The following is a 14,627-nucleotide window of genomic DNA, read 5'->3' on the forward strand; positions in this document are numbered from 1 at the left end:
GAGCCCACGGGAGCCACTCCGACTGCACCCTGCTTGTCCGTCAGCACCGACTTCCTCCGTTCTTTCCCTCTTCTCCCAGCCTGATTCGTCCTTTAACTCCCACCTCTCCAAACGGGCACACACAGACCTGTCCACTCTGAGGAATAAAGAGGCGTAGTGAACAGGATCGACCCTCCTCTAAGTATCTTGATAGTAGAACTTCACTCCTGGAGCCTTAGCCCCAAGAAACACATCAAAGCATTTTTCCCATATTGACTTATTAGGTCATAAGAGACTTTCAGAAAGAGACATAGATTCTGTCTCCTTATACAGTCATCACATTTATACTCCTCACAACTCTCATTGGGATAATATTATCCCAATCTCTTAAATTAAGAAATTAAAGGTACACACCTGTAATCCCAGCAGCTTGGGAGGCTGAGGCAGGAGATTTCAAGTTCAAGGCCAGCCACAGCAACTCAGTGAGACCCTGCCTGTAAATAAAATACAAAAAACGGCTGAGGATGTGGCTCGGTATTTGAGTGCCCTTGGGTTCAATCCCAGGTACTGAAACAAAAAACCAAAAACAAAGCAAAGTTCAGGGAATTTAATTGATGCGCCCCTTCACTGAATTAGAATGTGGTACGTCATAGACCCAACCTGATTTTCTTTTTAAACTGGGAGCCATCTCGCTGGGGCCTCCAAAATGTTAGACCAAGATGCAAGAAAAGACCTCTGACTCCAATTAAAATCAAATTAAAGCAAGCTTATTATTTCGATCAGCCGGGCTGTCTTGTTCCCGTGGTTTGCTTTAATTTGATTTTAATTGGAGTCAGTGGTCTTTTCTTGCGTCTTAGTACAACTAAGATTCGAGGATAGGACCAACTGATTCCAAGTCAGGCTCTTAACCCTGACCCTGCATGACAGGAGCCTGTGAACCAGTTCTGTGACAGGGTCCTGATGGGGAAGCCCTGCTGGGGGCATTTCTCAGTCAGCCAGAATGTTGCTGGGGAATGACTTCACATCAGGACAGATAAAGAATGGGTTGAAAATGAGGAAATTCAGAAACTCGTCTTTTGTGTCTACTACACAGGAAACCAAGGGCCAGGTAGAGAAGTGGATATAACCTGGGACCAAGCCTTCTTCAGCATGGGTAGAAGACCAGCAAATAAGGTGTTTTAAACCAGGGTCTCCAAGAAGGGCCACCCAGGGGTGACTGTAGACTCTACAGAACTGTAGCTCTCAGACCCCTCAGGTGGCTTCCCGAGAAATCAGCCGTGCTGTCTAAACTCAGTTTGGGGGGCCAGCCCCCCTCTGACTTCCTGTTCTCATGTCACTGTACTCTGGGAAGCCAGGCCCTGCAGGTGGTGCCGCCCCATGTCCCATACTTCCAAAGAGTTCACATGGTGTAGAGTATGATGTATGTGAATGATATGTCAATACACAAACATGTTCAGGGACAGCTATGTGCTCCAATCAAGTGAATAAAACAAGTCAGATAATGCCGGGATTACTAAAAGGCACACTTGAATTTTTTTTTACCGTGTTGAATCAGGTCACTGTAGGCTGTCATCTTGCTGTCCCTGGAGCTGGAAACCTTCTCAAGACACAAAATCAATGGCATTTCTGTTTAACCTTCATCCCAAACCAGCCTTGATTGATGTGAGATGAAAACCAAGGTTTTTCAGTTACATAAGCCAGTAACATTCCTTAAAAAAAAAAAAAAAAAAATCTATGCCAGTTCAGATTGTGATTTCTGTTATTTGTATCCAAGAAGAAGTTCTAAATGGTGAAGGATTTTATACTGGAATTGGGCATAAAAGGCACCAAATCATAGAATCATATAAACTAAGGGTAGTTTCAAGAAGAATGAGGACCTTTCTGTCCTAGGCTGAAAGTTAATAATCCTAACTTTTCTTATGAAATAGGAAACAGCTGGCCAAATGACTATCATGCATTTTATCTTGGGGACTAGGACCATTTTTTGGTAAAAGTCTGAAATGTTAGAGAACATAGTATGACAATGTCTGAATTTTGGAGCGTGTTGACTGTGTCTTGTGGCCTGTGTCACAGCTGCAGAAGGAGGCCTTGGTTCAAAGTGGCTCTTCTGAAATCTAAGAGCTGGCATCTTAAAACACTCCTGGTCCCATAGGTCTCATCCAGCCACCTCCCTTAATGCAGTTCTGCCTGACAAAATGGCCAATTACCATTTACAAAAGTGTGGCTGGAATGCGGGCCTGGAGCAGACTAGCCTCTCTTCCTGGCCCCAGAATGGCATTTTGAATTGCCTCAAGACAGATGTGGAGATGAAGGCCTTTATACCTAGGGCTAGAAGAGATGGACAGAGCATTAGAATCCACTGCTAAGAAACAGAAGCCCCTAGAGCCAGGTCTATGGCTGGTCGTCTGACTTCACCCAGAGGATTGCATGGAGGTGAATACTAACCATAGTTCAGGTCTGGCAAAAAAGAATGAAAAATAATCATTAGTCCTTTTTTTTCCCCCTCCCACTTTGTCAGCTTTCTGTTACTATAACAAATGCCCAAGAAAATCAACTCATCATTAGGAAAAGGTCATTTTGGCTTGTGTTTTTAAAAGTTTCATTCCAGTATCACTTGGCTCCAAGGTTTCCGGGCCTGTGCCCAGGAGCACAGCGTGGTGGTGAGTACGTGGTGGAGCAGAGCAGCTCACCTCATGGCCAGCATGCAACAGAAGAGGAAAAGTAGGAGGTCCCACTGTCCCCTTCAAGGACACGCCCCAGGAAGACCTCCCATCTCTTCAAGGTTCCACCACTACCAACAGAGCAAAGTTGGGGACCAAGCCATTAACACTGGCCTTTGCCACACTATTGGAAAAGGAAGAGTCCGTAACAAAGTATTACCTTTTCTTTCTCTTTTATTTTTTAGGTACTGGGGATTGAACCGAGGGTACTTAACTACCGAGCCACATTCCCCTGCCACCAGCTCTTTTTATTTTTTATTTTGAGACAGGGTATTGCTAAGTTGCTTAGAGCCTCACTGAGTCTCTGAGGCTGGCCTTGAACTTGAGATCCTCCTACCTCAGCCTCTGGAATCACTGGGAGTATCCAGGTAGTTTTTTTTTTGCCAGACAAAAAATAATTTTTTTTCACAATTTTTTTTTTTTTTTTGCAAGCACCTATAGTCTTAGGTAATTGGAGGCTGAGCCCAAGAGTTTGAGTTTAGCTTGGGCAACATAACAAGGCTCCATTTCAATTAAAAAAAAAAAGTTTGGTTTCCTTAGTTTTTCTTTTGTTCCAGATTTCTGTTTAAATATAATTTAAAATTTAGCTGGGCTTGGTGGCCCATAATCTAGGCTTAGGAGACTGAGGCAGGGTTACAAGTTGGAGGCCAGCCTCAGACAATTAGTTGCAAGGCCCTAAGCAACTGAGTGAGACCCTATCTAACAATAAAAATTAATATATAAAATTTGAATTTTTGTTGTTATAGTAATTTTTTTTTAAATAAAAACTTTTTTTATGGGGCCGGGATATAGATCAATTGGGAGAGTGCTTGCTTAGCATGCATAAGGCCATGGGTTCAATCCCCAGCACCACATTAAAAAAAAAAAAGAGCACAAAAACTGTTTTTACTCATTTTTAGCATTATTCCTTTTGTGGGGGGTAACTGGGGATTGAACTCAGGTGCACTCAACCACTGAATCACATCCCCAGCCCTATTTTATATTTTATTTAGTGAGACAGGGTCTCACTGAGTTGCTTAGAGCCTCAGTTTTTTGCTGAGGCTGGCTTTGAACTTGCCATCCTCCTGTCTCAGCCTCCCAGGTCGATAGGATTACAGGCATGCACCCCTGCGCCTGGCTAGCATTATTCTTTAATATTTTTGTCCATTCAAAAAGTTTTAAAGTTAGGTTTGTTGAAGTATAATTTGTATACATTAAAATCCACTATTTAAGAGTTTTGACAAATGCATATGCAGTCAGGCAACAAATACCATTACCAATACAGTGGAGACCGTGGTGGGGAAGGCAGAGGAACTTTGCTAGTCAGTCCCTCCCTTGTTCCCAGTTCCTGTCAGTCTCTGTTCTGTTTTAGGTTTTACCTTTTTTCAGGATGTTGTGTACTGTGAAGCTACTGGAATGTGGCTTCTTTCATGAATCACAATGTGATTCCCCCACATTGATGTATGTATAAGTTCATTTTGGGGGGTGACATGCCATTGTATTTATGTACCAGAGTTTATGTATTGACTAGTTGAAGGACACTGGGTTGTTTGCAGGTTTTCTTGGTATTTTTCAAAGTGAATTTTATCAACATTTCCTATTTCTATAGAAGCTCTCTTATGATTTTGTTTCCCTTGTAAGTTTATGTCCCTTTTGACGTTTGCCATATCTGCCTTCTCATTTTTAAGTATTGTGCTTTTTCTTTTTATGGTGTTACATTTATCACTTCTTCATTTTATTGGTCTTTTTTTAAAATATTTTTTTAGTTGTAGCTGGTACAATATCTTTTATTTATTTATTTATTTAATGTGGTGCTGAGGATCCAACCCAGTACCTCACATGTGCGAGGCAAGTGCTCTGCCACTGAGCTACAGCCCTGGCCCCTTCTTGGTCTTTATTTAACAACCAGCTTTGGGCTTTCTTTGTCAAGTGTTTTTAATTGTTAATTTACTTAATATGCTTTTAGTTTTATTTCACTCAGGGTTGAGTGAATTGATTGATCAACAATCAGTTCAATTTATTTTACTTTTCTAAGATTTTTTTTAAAAAATTTGTTTTTTAGATGTAGATGATACAACACAATGCCTTTATTTTTATGTGGTGCTGAGGATCGAACCCGGGTCCCGCCCGTGCTAGGCGAACTACCGCTGAGCCACAATCCCAGCCCCCTTTTCTAAGATTTTAATGGAACGTTTTAACTAATTGTCTTTCTGTTAATAATAAAATAATTTAAAGGCATATATTTTCTTCTACAGAGTTTTCCTGCACTTGGTGGTTTCTGAGACATGTTTCCACAAAGGTATTTTCTTTTATTTATTTATGTATTGTAGTTGTAGATGGACAGCTTGTCTTTATTTATTTTCATGAGGTGCTAAGGATCGAACCCAGTGTCTTACACATCTAGGCAAGTGCTCTGCCACTGAGCCCCAGCCCCAGCCTCACAAAGGTAATTTTCTCAAACTATTATTTTTAAATGTATTTTTATTGTGTTCTTAGTTTTTTCCATGGTAAGTCAATTCTTTAGAAAGAAATCAAGGTTTTTTTTTTCATGTAATTTCTTTTTTTCTTATGTTTTCAGTATTAAATTATGTTTCCATGGCAAGTTGGAGGGGGAGTTAGAGGTTACTTAAATGCATTATAAATACATATCCTCTAGCTCATTTAATTTATTGCAGCTATCAACTAATTTTATATATGTTGGTGTCAGGACCTGTTATACAATTATATTTCATCTACTCAGTCTCAATTTATTGACACTGAGAATAAACTCTCCAATATAATTTGATTCTGTCAATTACCATATTTCTAGAAAACACGTTCTTCTCTACCTGACTTCAGCCACTTTCTTAGGTAACTTATACATTCCATTTCTTAGCCTCACAGTCCGCACCTCTCTCCTGCAACGACTGCTTCCTACAGCGACAGTCCACTCTCCCAGCCACATCCTGGATCTTGTTACAATTTAGGATTCATCTACTTTGCCATCTCACTCTTAGAATATATCCTGCTTTCCTTCCTCTCAATTTCTGACACCCACAGGGCGGCAGACTCATAGTGCCTTCCAAATCAGACCTGTTCTAGTTGCATTTATTCCATTTTGGATTCTCTTTCTTCTCAACTCAACTTGACCCCCATTTTGAGCCACACAAACTACATTCCCAATGGTCTTTTCCATTCCTTCCCTTCCTGTCTTTTTACTCCCAGAATCCCAACCCTGGATCAATACATTCATCTGACTTCTTTGACAACACCTTCAGGAGCTGCAGGATTAGTTAAGGCTCTTGACTGACAATAAGAACCAACTAGAGCTGGCTTCCAGCAGGAAATGAATTTGAAGGGTCAAAGGTGAGCTCTTAGAGAACCAAGAACGGAGGATGCAGCCTGGCCTCCGGAATCAGAATCAGGAACGCTCCACTCATTCTCCCACGGGGCTGCTCTCTGCCTGCTTCTTTCTCCCCCCACTCTCTCTCTAGAACAGCGTTCTCTCCTCCCACAGCCACACGGTATTTTCCTAACATACAATCTCTCTGTTAGAGCGAGGTACTGGTCACTGGGCATACACTGCAAGGATGCTGGACTCGCAGTCCCAATTTCTCATCCATGAGGAAAGAACTCTGGTTTGCCCACATTGGTAAGAGGTCTAGTGTAGACGGATCAGTCAGGGTCAGAGGGCACGGCTATGTCGGATTACAATGGTAACTAGGGACTTGGGGCCATTGGCTGTGCTCACCCGTGGACTCTCTTCCCAGGAGGGTAGTGTGGGTTGAAGGGGCCAGCCAGGTCGTATGTACTCACCAAATCCTCTGCAGTGGCCGGAGGATACTAGGCTCCAGGAACTCATCTTAGTTACATGCCGAGGTGGCACATCCCTGTCCAGAATCGAGTAAGTAAGAGGAGGTCCTTCCCAACAGGAAACCGAGCACCGTCCCACGTAGCTGTACAATAGATAAGGAAGCTGGGAAACTTCCAGATGATCGATTCCCACGCGGTTATTGCAAGGTCAGTACGTGTAAGACCTGGCTCTGAATGTCATCTGTCTCTACTCCGTGTGTTCTCGTTGCTTTATTCGAAGATTTTAAGATCTTATATTGTTAAAAAATACCAGGATTCATTCCTACCTGACAATTCTTTCTTCAGAATCAAATATTAATGGCATCAGATTATTTTGGATTAACCACACCATTGTTTCTTCCATTAGTTCAGATGATCAACAATCAATTCAATAAACTGACATATGTCATTTGTATAACGATGCATCATAATTATGTAAAAACCAATCAACTTCAGGGAGTAGTTTTGCTGGGAGTAAATTCATTTAGGATGTGAATTCTGCCCATATTTAGACATAACATAATCAAATATGTGCTTTGAAAATAAGTGCTGTAACAAGTCACTGTCTTCGTACCACTCATTTGAGACATTGTAGAGGATGAATGTAAGAACACAACAAAATTAAAACAAAAGGTCTCGTTTCCTTTATTTTCTCCTGGCTTGCATTTTCTTTGATCTCTGCTCTTACTCTCCTATTGAATGGACAACCTCAAAGAGGCTCTTCAAGAAATTTAGAATAAGCAAATAAACTGAAACTGAATACTTTCCTCTGCTCTCTCCTCTCCCAGCTGTTGCAATTTAAATCTGCTTTTTCTGTAGGTTCAGGGAGTAAATTCTCATGACATCAGTTCTGTTCTGTTCTCTGACAAAGAGTTTCTCACTAGTAAAACCCTCTCTGACCTTTGTTATTCTCCTCGCTCACTCTCAAAGAGATTTGCTCTGGGTGGAATTGCAAATCTCTGAATTTCTCCTGCAGATTCATCACTTGCAGGGAAATATTTGGAAAGAAGCCAGTGAGAGATGTAACCAATAGAGATCATTTAGTGAATGTGTTTTATCCCCAAATAAAAACCATGACTGCTCTATGGGGCGGGGGGGGGAGGGGAGGAGAGAGAGAGAGAGAGAGATTTTTCTCTTTGATCTTCTAATATCCCACAGGATATNGGGGGGGGGGGGGGGGGGGGGAGAGAGAGAGAGAGAGAGAGAGATTTTTCTCTTTCCACATCTTCCTGGCAGTGACCACATGCTGATTCTTGCCAGCAAAATATATTTCCAGTATATTATAGTTGACTATTGACAGTCACTGCTGTCTTTCTAGAAAGCTCTAGTTTCTTAGGAAAATGACATCTTTAAATTTGGATTTGAAAATAACATCAGCCAAAGGTATTTGATTTTGAAAAGTAAGTAAACAACTCTCATTCATTTCCCACGCGTCTGTACCTACAGTGGTGTGACACGGTGCTTTGGAAATAAGTGGGGTAACAAGTCACAGAGAGTGGCCCTTCTCAGGCATCCCCCTGCAGCCCTTCCCCCCCTCGCCCTTCATCCATCTCCCATCTCCACAGGCCGTTCCTATTTAGCATATGAGTGGGTCCTGGTCCTCCTCTCTTAACCCCTTCTGAACCCCCTTCCTCCGTGCTGTACCCCCATGTCTGCTCCTCTCTGCAGCAAACCTTGAAGGAGCCGTCTGCACTCCTTCTGCTGGATCCCCTTCATCCTGGAACCCCTCCTCTGGGCTCTCACCCACATCACTGCTCCAGAACTGCCCTTCCAGGTGGTTCACTCTCACGACAATGCCCTCTTCATGTCACGTGGCCTGTCATTGCCACCCGCCTGTGATTCGCTTTCATCACCTGGCTTCTGGGGCCCCCAATCCCCCACAGAAATATTCCTCCCTCCCTGGATGATCTTCTCAGGATTGTTTCCGGGCTTAACACTGGGTGCCCTAAGCCTCAGTCTCACTCCATCGGTGATCTCATCCCCTCTCCTGGCTCTATAGGTCACCTTCATGCCAGTGACCCCCCAAGTTCATATTTTCAGCCAAAAGTTCTCCTTAAAACCTCAGAATCAAGCTGGGCACAGTGGCATACACCTGTAATACCAGTAGCTTGGGAGGCTGAGGCAGGAGGATTGCAAATCCAAAGCCAACCTCAGCAATTGTGCTGAGGCCCTAAGCAACTCAGTGAGGCCCTGTCTCTAAATAAAATACAAAACAGGGCTGGGGATGTGGCTCAGTGGTTGAGTGCCCTTGAATTCAACTCCTGGTACCCAAAACAAAAAACAAAGCAAAACAAAAACCCTTAGAATCATCAACCCAGCCACCAAGCTAACCCATTCTCTTGGATGCCTGATGGACACCTCAGGTTTAACATGATTGAATCCCAGCTCCTGAGGCAATGACCCAGACAAGCAACAAGCATGTCTGGTGCCCATATCTTGGGCATTTCCAAATGCTATTTTAAACTAATGGGAACCATGGATTCCTGGAGAATTGCCTGATGCCAGGGTTGGGGCAGAGAAGGTGCCAGATGAGCCTGGAGCCTCTTGTGGTGACAGAATAAAAGGGAAATGTATATATATGTATATATGTATATGTATATTTATATCTAGATTTTTTTTTGACATGGAAAAAAGAACACAGAAGTCAACCTAACTATGGCCAACTTTGGAATAATACCGGCAACTAAATAATGCTAGTGGTGGATTATAAATCATAGCATAAAATAAACACCACAAGTCCATCTTAATATAAATAATTACTAGACAAAGTGAGCAGGAAAGCTCATTCAGTAATATAAGTGGGGGTGATGTAAATGGAAAAGCACCATTTGGCAAACACCACAGTAATAATCATTGCCTACAAGTATCATTAAAGGATGCCTCAATTAGGGGGCGATAACTCATTATGGCACTAGACACTTACATAATCTCAAAGTGTCCTCCCACCAGACCCTTGTTAATAACAAAGGGAGCAGTGGTAATGTGACAGGGGAGAGACCACGTTCAAAGGGTGTCCCGGCTCACAAGACCCAGCTGAGCCTTTGATCTGATTGGTGGAGAGGGCTGAGCATCACTTCTGTGGGTTCTTGTCAGAAATCCACAACCTGAGTTCAGCTGTGAGGGACCATCAGATGACTCCCAGGGAGGGACATTTTATAAAACAACTGGTCATTTTCCTTCAGAAGTGTCCAGTTCATGAAAGATAAAGGATGAGGACCTGTTCTGCACTGGGATAGTGAATAGCATCCTGGGAATTCCCTGTGTGGATGACTGTGCTCCGGCTTTATAGAGCCTTATCATCTGGGGAAGCCGGGTGAAGGACACAGGTGAATCAAGTGTAATATTTTTGCAACTTTTATGAACTCTGAAATTAAATTTCAAAGCGAAAAGTCAGGTAGAAAGATTAAAAAGCTTCCAATCCTGAGTTCTTGATCTCAACCTTCCCACTCCCAGATGATCTCTGTCTGCGTCTTTTCAATTTCTGTTTAGGGAGATCTCATTCTTCTTGTCCAGGCCTAGACCTTTAAAGTCATCTTTATTTCTCTTTTTCTCTCTTATGTCAAATCCAAACTACAGAGAGTTCTGTGGGTAGTGTCTTTAGAGATGTCCCCAGTCAAACCACTTCTCTCAACTCTCTTGAGTTCTCTACTACAGGACACTGTGGGTGCTTGCCTGGATTATTATTATTTTTATTGGTGCATCATAGTTATACATAATGGTGGGATTTATTATGCCATATTTGCACATGCACATAATTTGATCAGTCTCATTCTCCAGTACCTTCCCTTTCCCTCCCTGATCTGCTTGCTCTACTCTTCTTGTCTTCCTTCTATTATTATTATTATTACTATTTAATTAGTGTATTATAGTTATATACAAAAGTGGTATTCATTGTGCTATGTCCATCTATTACACATGGACATAGCACAATTCGGTAGTTTTTGTTCCTTTGTCAGCTGTTCTTCTAAAGGGAATTAATATCCAGAATATATAAAGAACTTACAATTTTTTTGTTGTTGTTTGTTTGTGGTGCTGGGGATTGAACCCAGGGCCTTGTACATGCAAGGCAAGCTCTCTACCAACTGAGCCATATCCCCAGCCCCAAGAACTTAGAGAATTTCACATCAGAAAAACAAATAACCCAATCAATAAATGGGCAAATGGTGTAAACAGACATTTCTCAAAAGAAGAAATACAAATGGTTAAGAAGTACCCAAAAGGCTATCCAACACCCTTACTGATCAGGGAAGTGCATGTCAAAACTGCACTGAGATTCTGCTCGCTCCTGTTTGAATGGCCGCCATCGGGATTCAGACAGCGTCTTGCTGCGAGGCTGTGGGGGAAGGTGCACACCGACATTGCTGGTGGGACTGTGACTAGTGCAGCCACTCTGGAAATCAGCAGGGAGTTTCCTCCAAAGACCAGGACTGGAGCCACCATGTGACCAGCTGCCTGCCCTCGCGTGACTGCACAGTCTTCTAAGTGACCTTCTTCTCATAACCTCTACTGGCTCCTGAGTTTCTTTTGCCTTTCTTTCTTTCTTTCTTTCTTTTTATTTATTTATTTGACACAATTTCTTTATTTTATTTATTTATTTTTAGGTGGTGCTGAGGATCGAACCCAGGGCCTGGCACGTGTCGGGCGAGTGCTTGATGGCTGACCCACAACCCCAGCTCTGCAATTCTTTTCTTTCCTGAGTAAAAGCCAAGGACGAGGTCCTCCACCATCTGGTTTCTTTCACTGTCCCCAGCATCTCCTTTGACCTCCTCTGTTACTACTCGGCCTCACTCCATCCCAGGCACTCTGGGCTTCCGCTGCTCCTCAGCAGGCCAGGACTCTCCTATCAGGGCTCTTTCACCAGCTGGACTCTTCTTCTTGAATGTCCAAGAAAAAGACTATTCCTTGGCTCACTCCCTCACCCCTCCAAGCCTTTTTTTTCGAGGTTCTTTTCTCTCAATGAACCTACTCTGACCTCCATCCTTAAAAATCTCAAGCTCTGATTCTTGGTTCTCTGTAATCTGCTGTCGTTTTTTGGCCGTCTTTATCACCACTGAACATGTAATGCGATCTTAACGTCATGTTTGTTTCGTCCGCCTCTTCCTGCTAGCATATAAACGCTTAAAAGGGCAGGACGTTGGTATGTTTTGTTTCCTGAGCACTGAGAACAGTGCTTAGTATACTGCATATGTGCAATAAATGCGTTATTATATAACTTAACGAATTTGTTATATATTGAGTCATGCATTGCAGAAGGATAGAGAAAACATGTTTCCCACTGACACTTATAAGCAATTAGAGAGTTAGACAACAGATTCAAATTATTTTTATTCAGGGATTAACCACTTAACTGCTAAGCCACTTCCCCAACCCTTTTTATCTTTTATTTAGAGACATGGCCTTGCTAAGTTGCTTAGGGCCTTGCTAAGTTGCTAATGCCAGCTTTGAACTTGGGATCCTCCTGCCTCAGCCTCCAGAGCCACTGGGATTACAGGCGTGCACCACCGCACCTGACTCATATTGTTATTTTTAATCCTTGAGAGAATAGGAGCTTTAGCCAGAACTCTTTTGGTTGAAAATCATAAAAACCCACTTTAATTAGCTTAAGGGAAGAAAAGTGGAGACTTTTATTCACAAAACTGAAGCGCTCAGCTCCGGGTACGCCTGGTACAGAGGCCGTGGTGGGTCGCCTTTGGAACTCGCTGACCTCTCTCTCGTGGTCACCCCTGCTTTCCTCTGAAACAGCTTTGGTGTCAGGCATCAGTCCTCCTCATGCAGGCCTGGAAACTTCAGCCTCCGATTCTTGCAGTTGATGCGGAGCCCAGAATGTGCTCTGGTCTGGTGTGGGTTACATGCCCTCTGGCAAGAGAACGTGGTGCTCTCATTGCAAGGTCCTGGGCCACGGGCCACTTGTCCAGCCTCTACACCACTTGTACTGAGAGTGGGAGAGTGAAAGATAGAATTAATTATGGAATTGAACCAGTCAGGTTTGCGTAAACTGATAGGATGGCTGATATTAGAAATATAGCACTCTGACCCCTAGTGGTCACATTACAAGGAGCATACTCGGCGCACATACAAAGGAGGCGATTTCATGTCAAGCTTTTCTATTACCTTCCATCAGTTTATTTAGGAACAGCAGCAGCCTTCTCTTTTACCCTCCACATTGACGCATTCATCCATTTCATTCATTTTTCTTTTGACCTAGCTATTACATTCTTCTTTATTTTCTTCTGTCTTTACCATCAACATCTTTCTTCTTGGATTTGTGTAACACACTTGATAAATCCTCCTAGAAAAACTACTTTAGTTGTATGGTGTCCAGGTGAGGAACTTTATTCTGACTCCCAATTTATTAGATTGAATTCAAATCACTATGTAATGTACCACTGATTGACATGTGCCAAGCTCACCTCTTACATAAGAAAAATTGGAGCTGGGTGGTAGCATGTGGCTCAGTGATAGCCTACTTGGGTCTGTCTCTAGCATGGAAAAAAACATTAGGGCTGGATTTTTGTCATATGCAATGAAAAGCTAATATAAATAACAATATACTTGCACATGCACGGTGACTTACTGAACTTTAACAACAGCATTATTACTCTTTCCATCTCTGACAGAAGAACTAGATTAACTTATTTTAAATCTTATTCTACTGTGTATCTAATATTCCACACTGAAAATTTCATGTTAACTTTTAAAAAATCATTTTTCAATAGTGAATTAAACACATGAATTATTCATCATAAAAGGATATCGATTGACATACATTCATAAGTACAATGGCTAATTGCTCAAATCATAAGCAAAATCTAAATACATGTTCCTACTTTAAATTTTTTCTTATTTTATTCTTGCTTGATTCATGTCTGAGATAGTAAGGATTCTCTAATTTTATTATTGCTCACAATTCCCTTCAATTTTCATTGTCAGACTAATATAAAATATCAGATCATTCTGAAGGCATATGGGTTTTATTCCACACATTCTCTATAATTCCTTTCTGTTTTCTTGCCAATATTTTTTTTATTTGAAATTTTTCATTACTGTTAATGGAAGTACACAGCTTCTTGTGAAGTACTCACATAGAATTGTTAAAACAATTGAAATTGTTAAAACAATTGACAGCACAGCCTAAGAGAGAGGATGCTAAGAAGACAGTATTCCTGATATAAGAACTAGACCTAAGTAGGGCTACTTCAGAGCTCTAGAGAGTGTAAGGATGGTAATCCACAAAGAGGGCTTAACATGGTTACCGGCACACATTTAAAAGTGCTCCCCAAATTTAGCTTTCCCCATTATTTTATAGGTTCATTTGCATTTTAATGTGTCTTTGTCTATTCTGGCTTGCCCACTGCTAAACATTTAGTAAGCATTAGTGTAAAATTGTGGGCTGAGAAAACAACGATAAAATGAGGTATATTATTTTTCGTGTATCTATTTTATAATCTGATTTGAGAAATAAAGCATGAAAGTTTAAAATTGATTAAACAAAATGTAGTCTATACCTGCAATGGAATATTATTCAGCCTTAAAAAGGACGGACATTCTGACATGTTCCATGAACGAACCTCACAGGTATTAGACTGAGTGCAATAAATCAGTTGCAAAAGGACAAATAGTGTTCAAGTCCAGTTATATGAATCACCTAGAGTAGTCAAGTTCATAGAAACAGGTAGCAGAAGGGCACTTGCCAGTAGTTGGGGAGAGGGAGAAATAAGAAGGGTGGGGAGATGAAGTTCCAGAGACGGATGGTGATGAGGGTTACACAAAAATGAACGTACTTAATGGCACCGAATTGCCTACTTAACATAATTAAAATGATAAATTTTATGTTAAATTTATCTCACCGAATTGGAGATTTAAAACTTAAATATCACTGTAAAGTTAAATCTCAAAATAATTGTTGAATAATATTACAATACAAGAGATAAACTATCAAATGTTATTTTAATTTTTCTTATAAAATCTGTTTTTTTATAATTCACTTTTTGGATAAATAACACATTTGCAAAACATAAAAGGTACGAAATGATAAAGTAAGGAAAAGAACATTTCCTCTGAGCTACCTTGTTCTCTTAGTGCTTTATCTCAGGGACAACCCCATACCCAGTTACTTAT

At 41.4% G+C, this 14,627-nt stretch overlaps 1 long non-coding RNA gene across 1 annotated transcript; it reads left to right on the top strand.

Moving 5' to 3' along the window:
* Positions 1–3,014: 3,014 nt before the first annotated feature.
* Positions 3,015–14,214, top strand: LOC125615602. The gene is made up of 3 exons (XR_007346257.1): positions 3,015–3,067; positions 4,934–4,977; positions 11,111–14,214. It is a non-coding gene; the product is annotated as an uncharacterized LOC125615602 (long non-coding RNA).
* The last annotated feature ends 413 nt before the right edge of the window (positions 14,215–14,627 follow it).

Source organism: Marmota marmota, unplaced genomic scaffold, assembly GCF_001458135.2.
Source record: "Marmota marmota marmota unplaced genomic scaffold, marMar, whole genome shotgun sequence".
Taxonomy (NCBI): domain Eukaryota; kingdom Metazoa; phylum Chordata; class Mammalia; order Rodentia; family Sciuridae; genus Marmota; species Marmota marmota.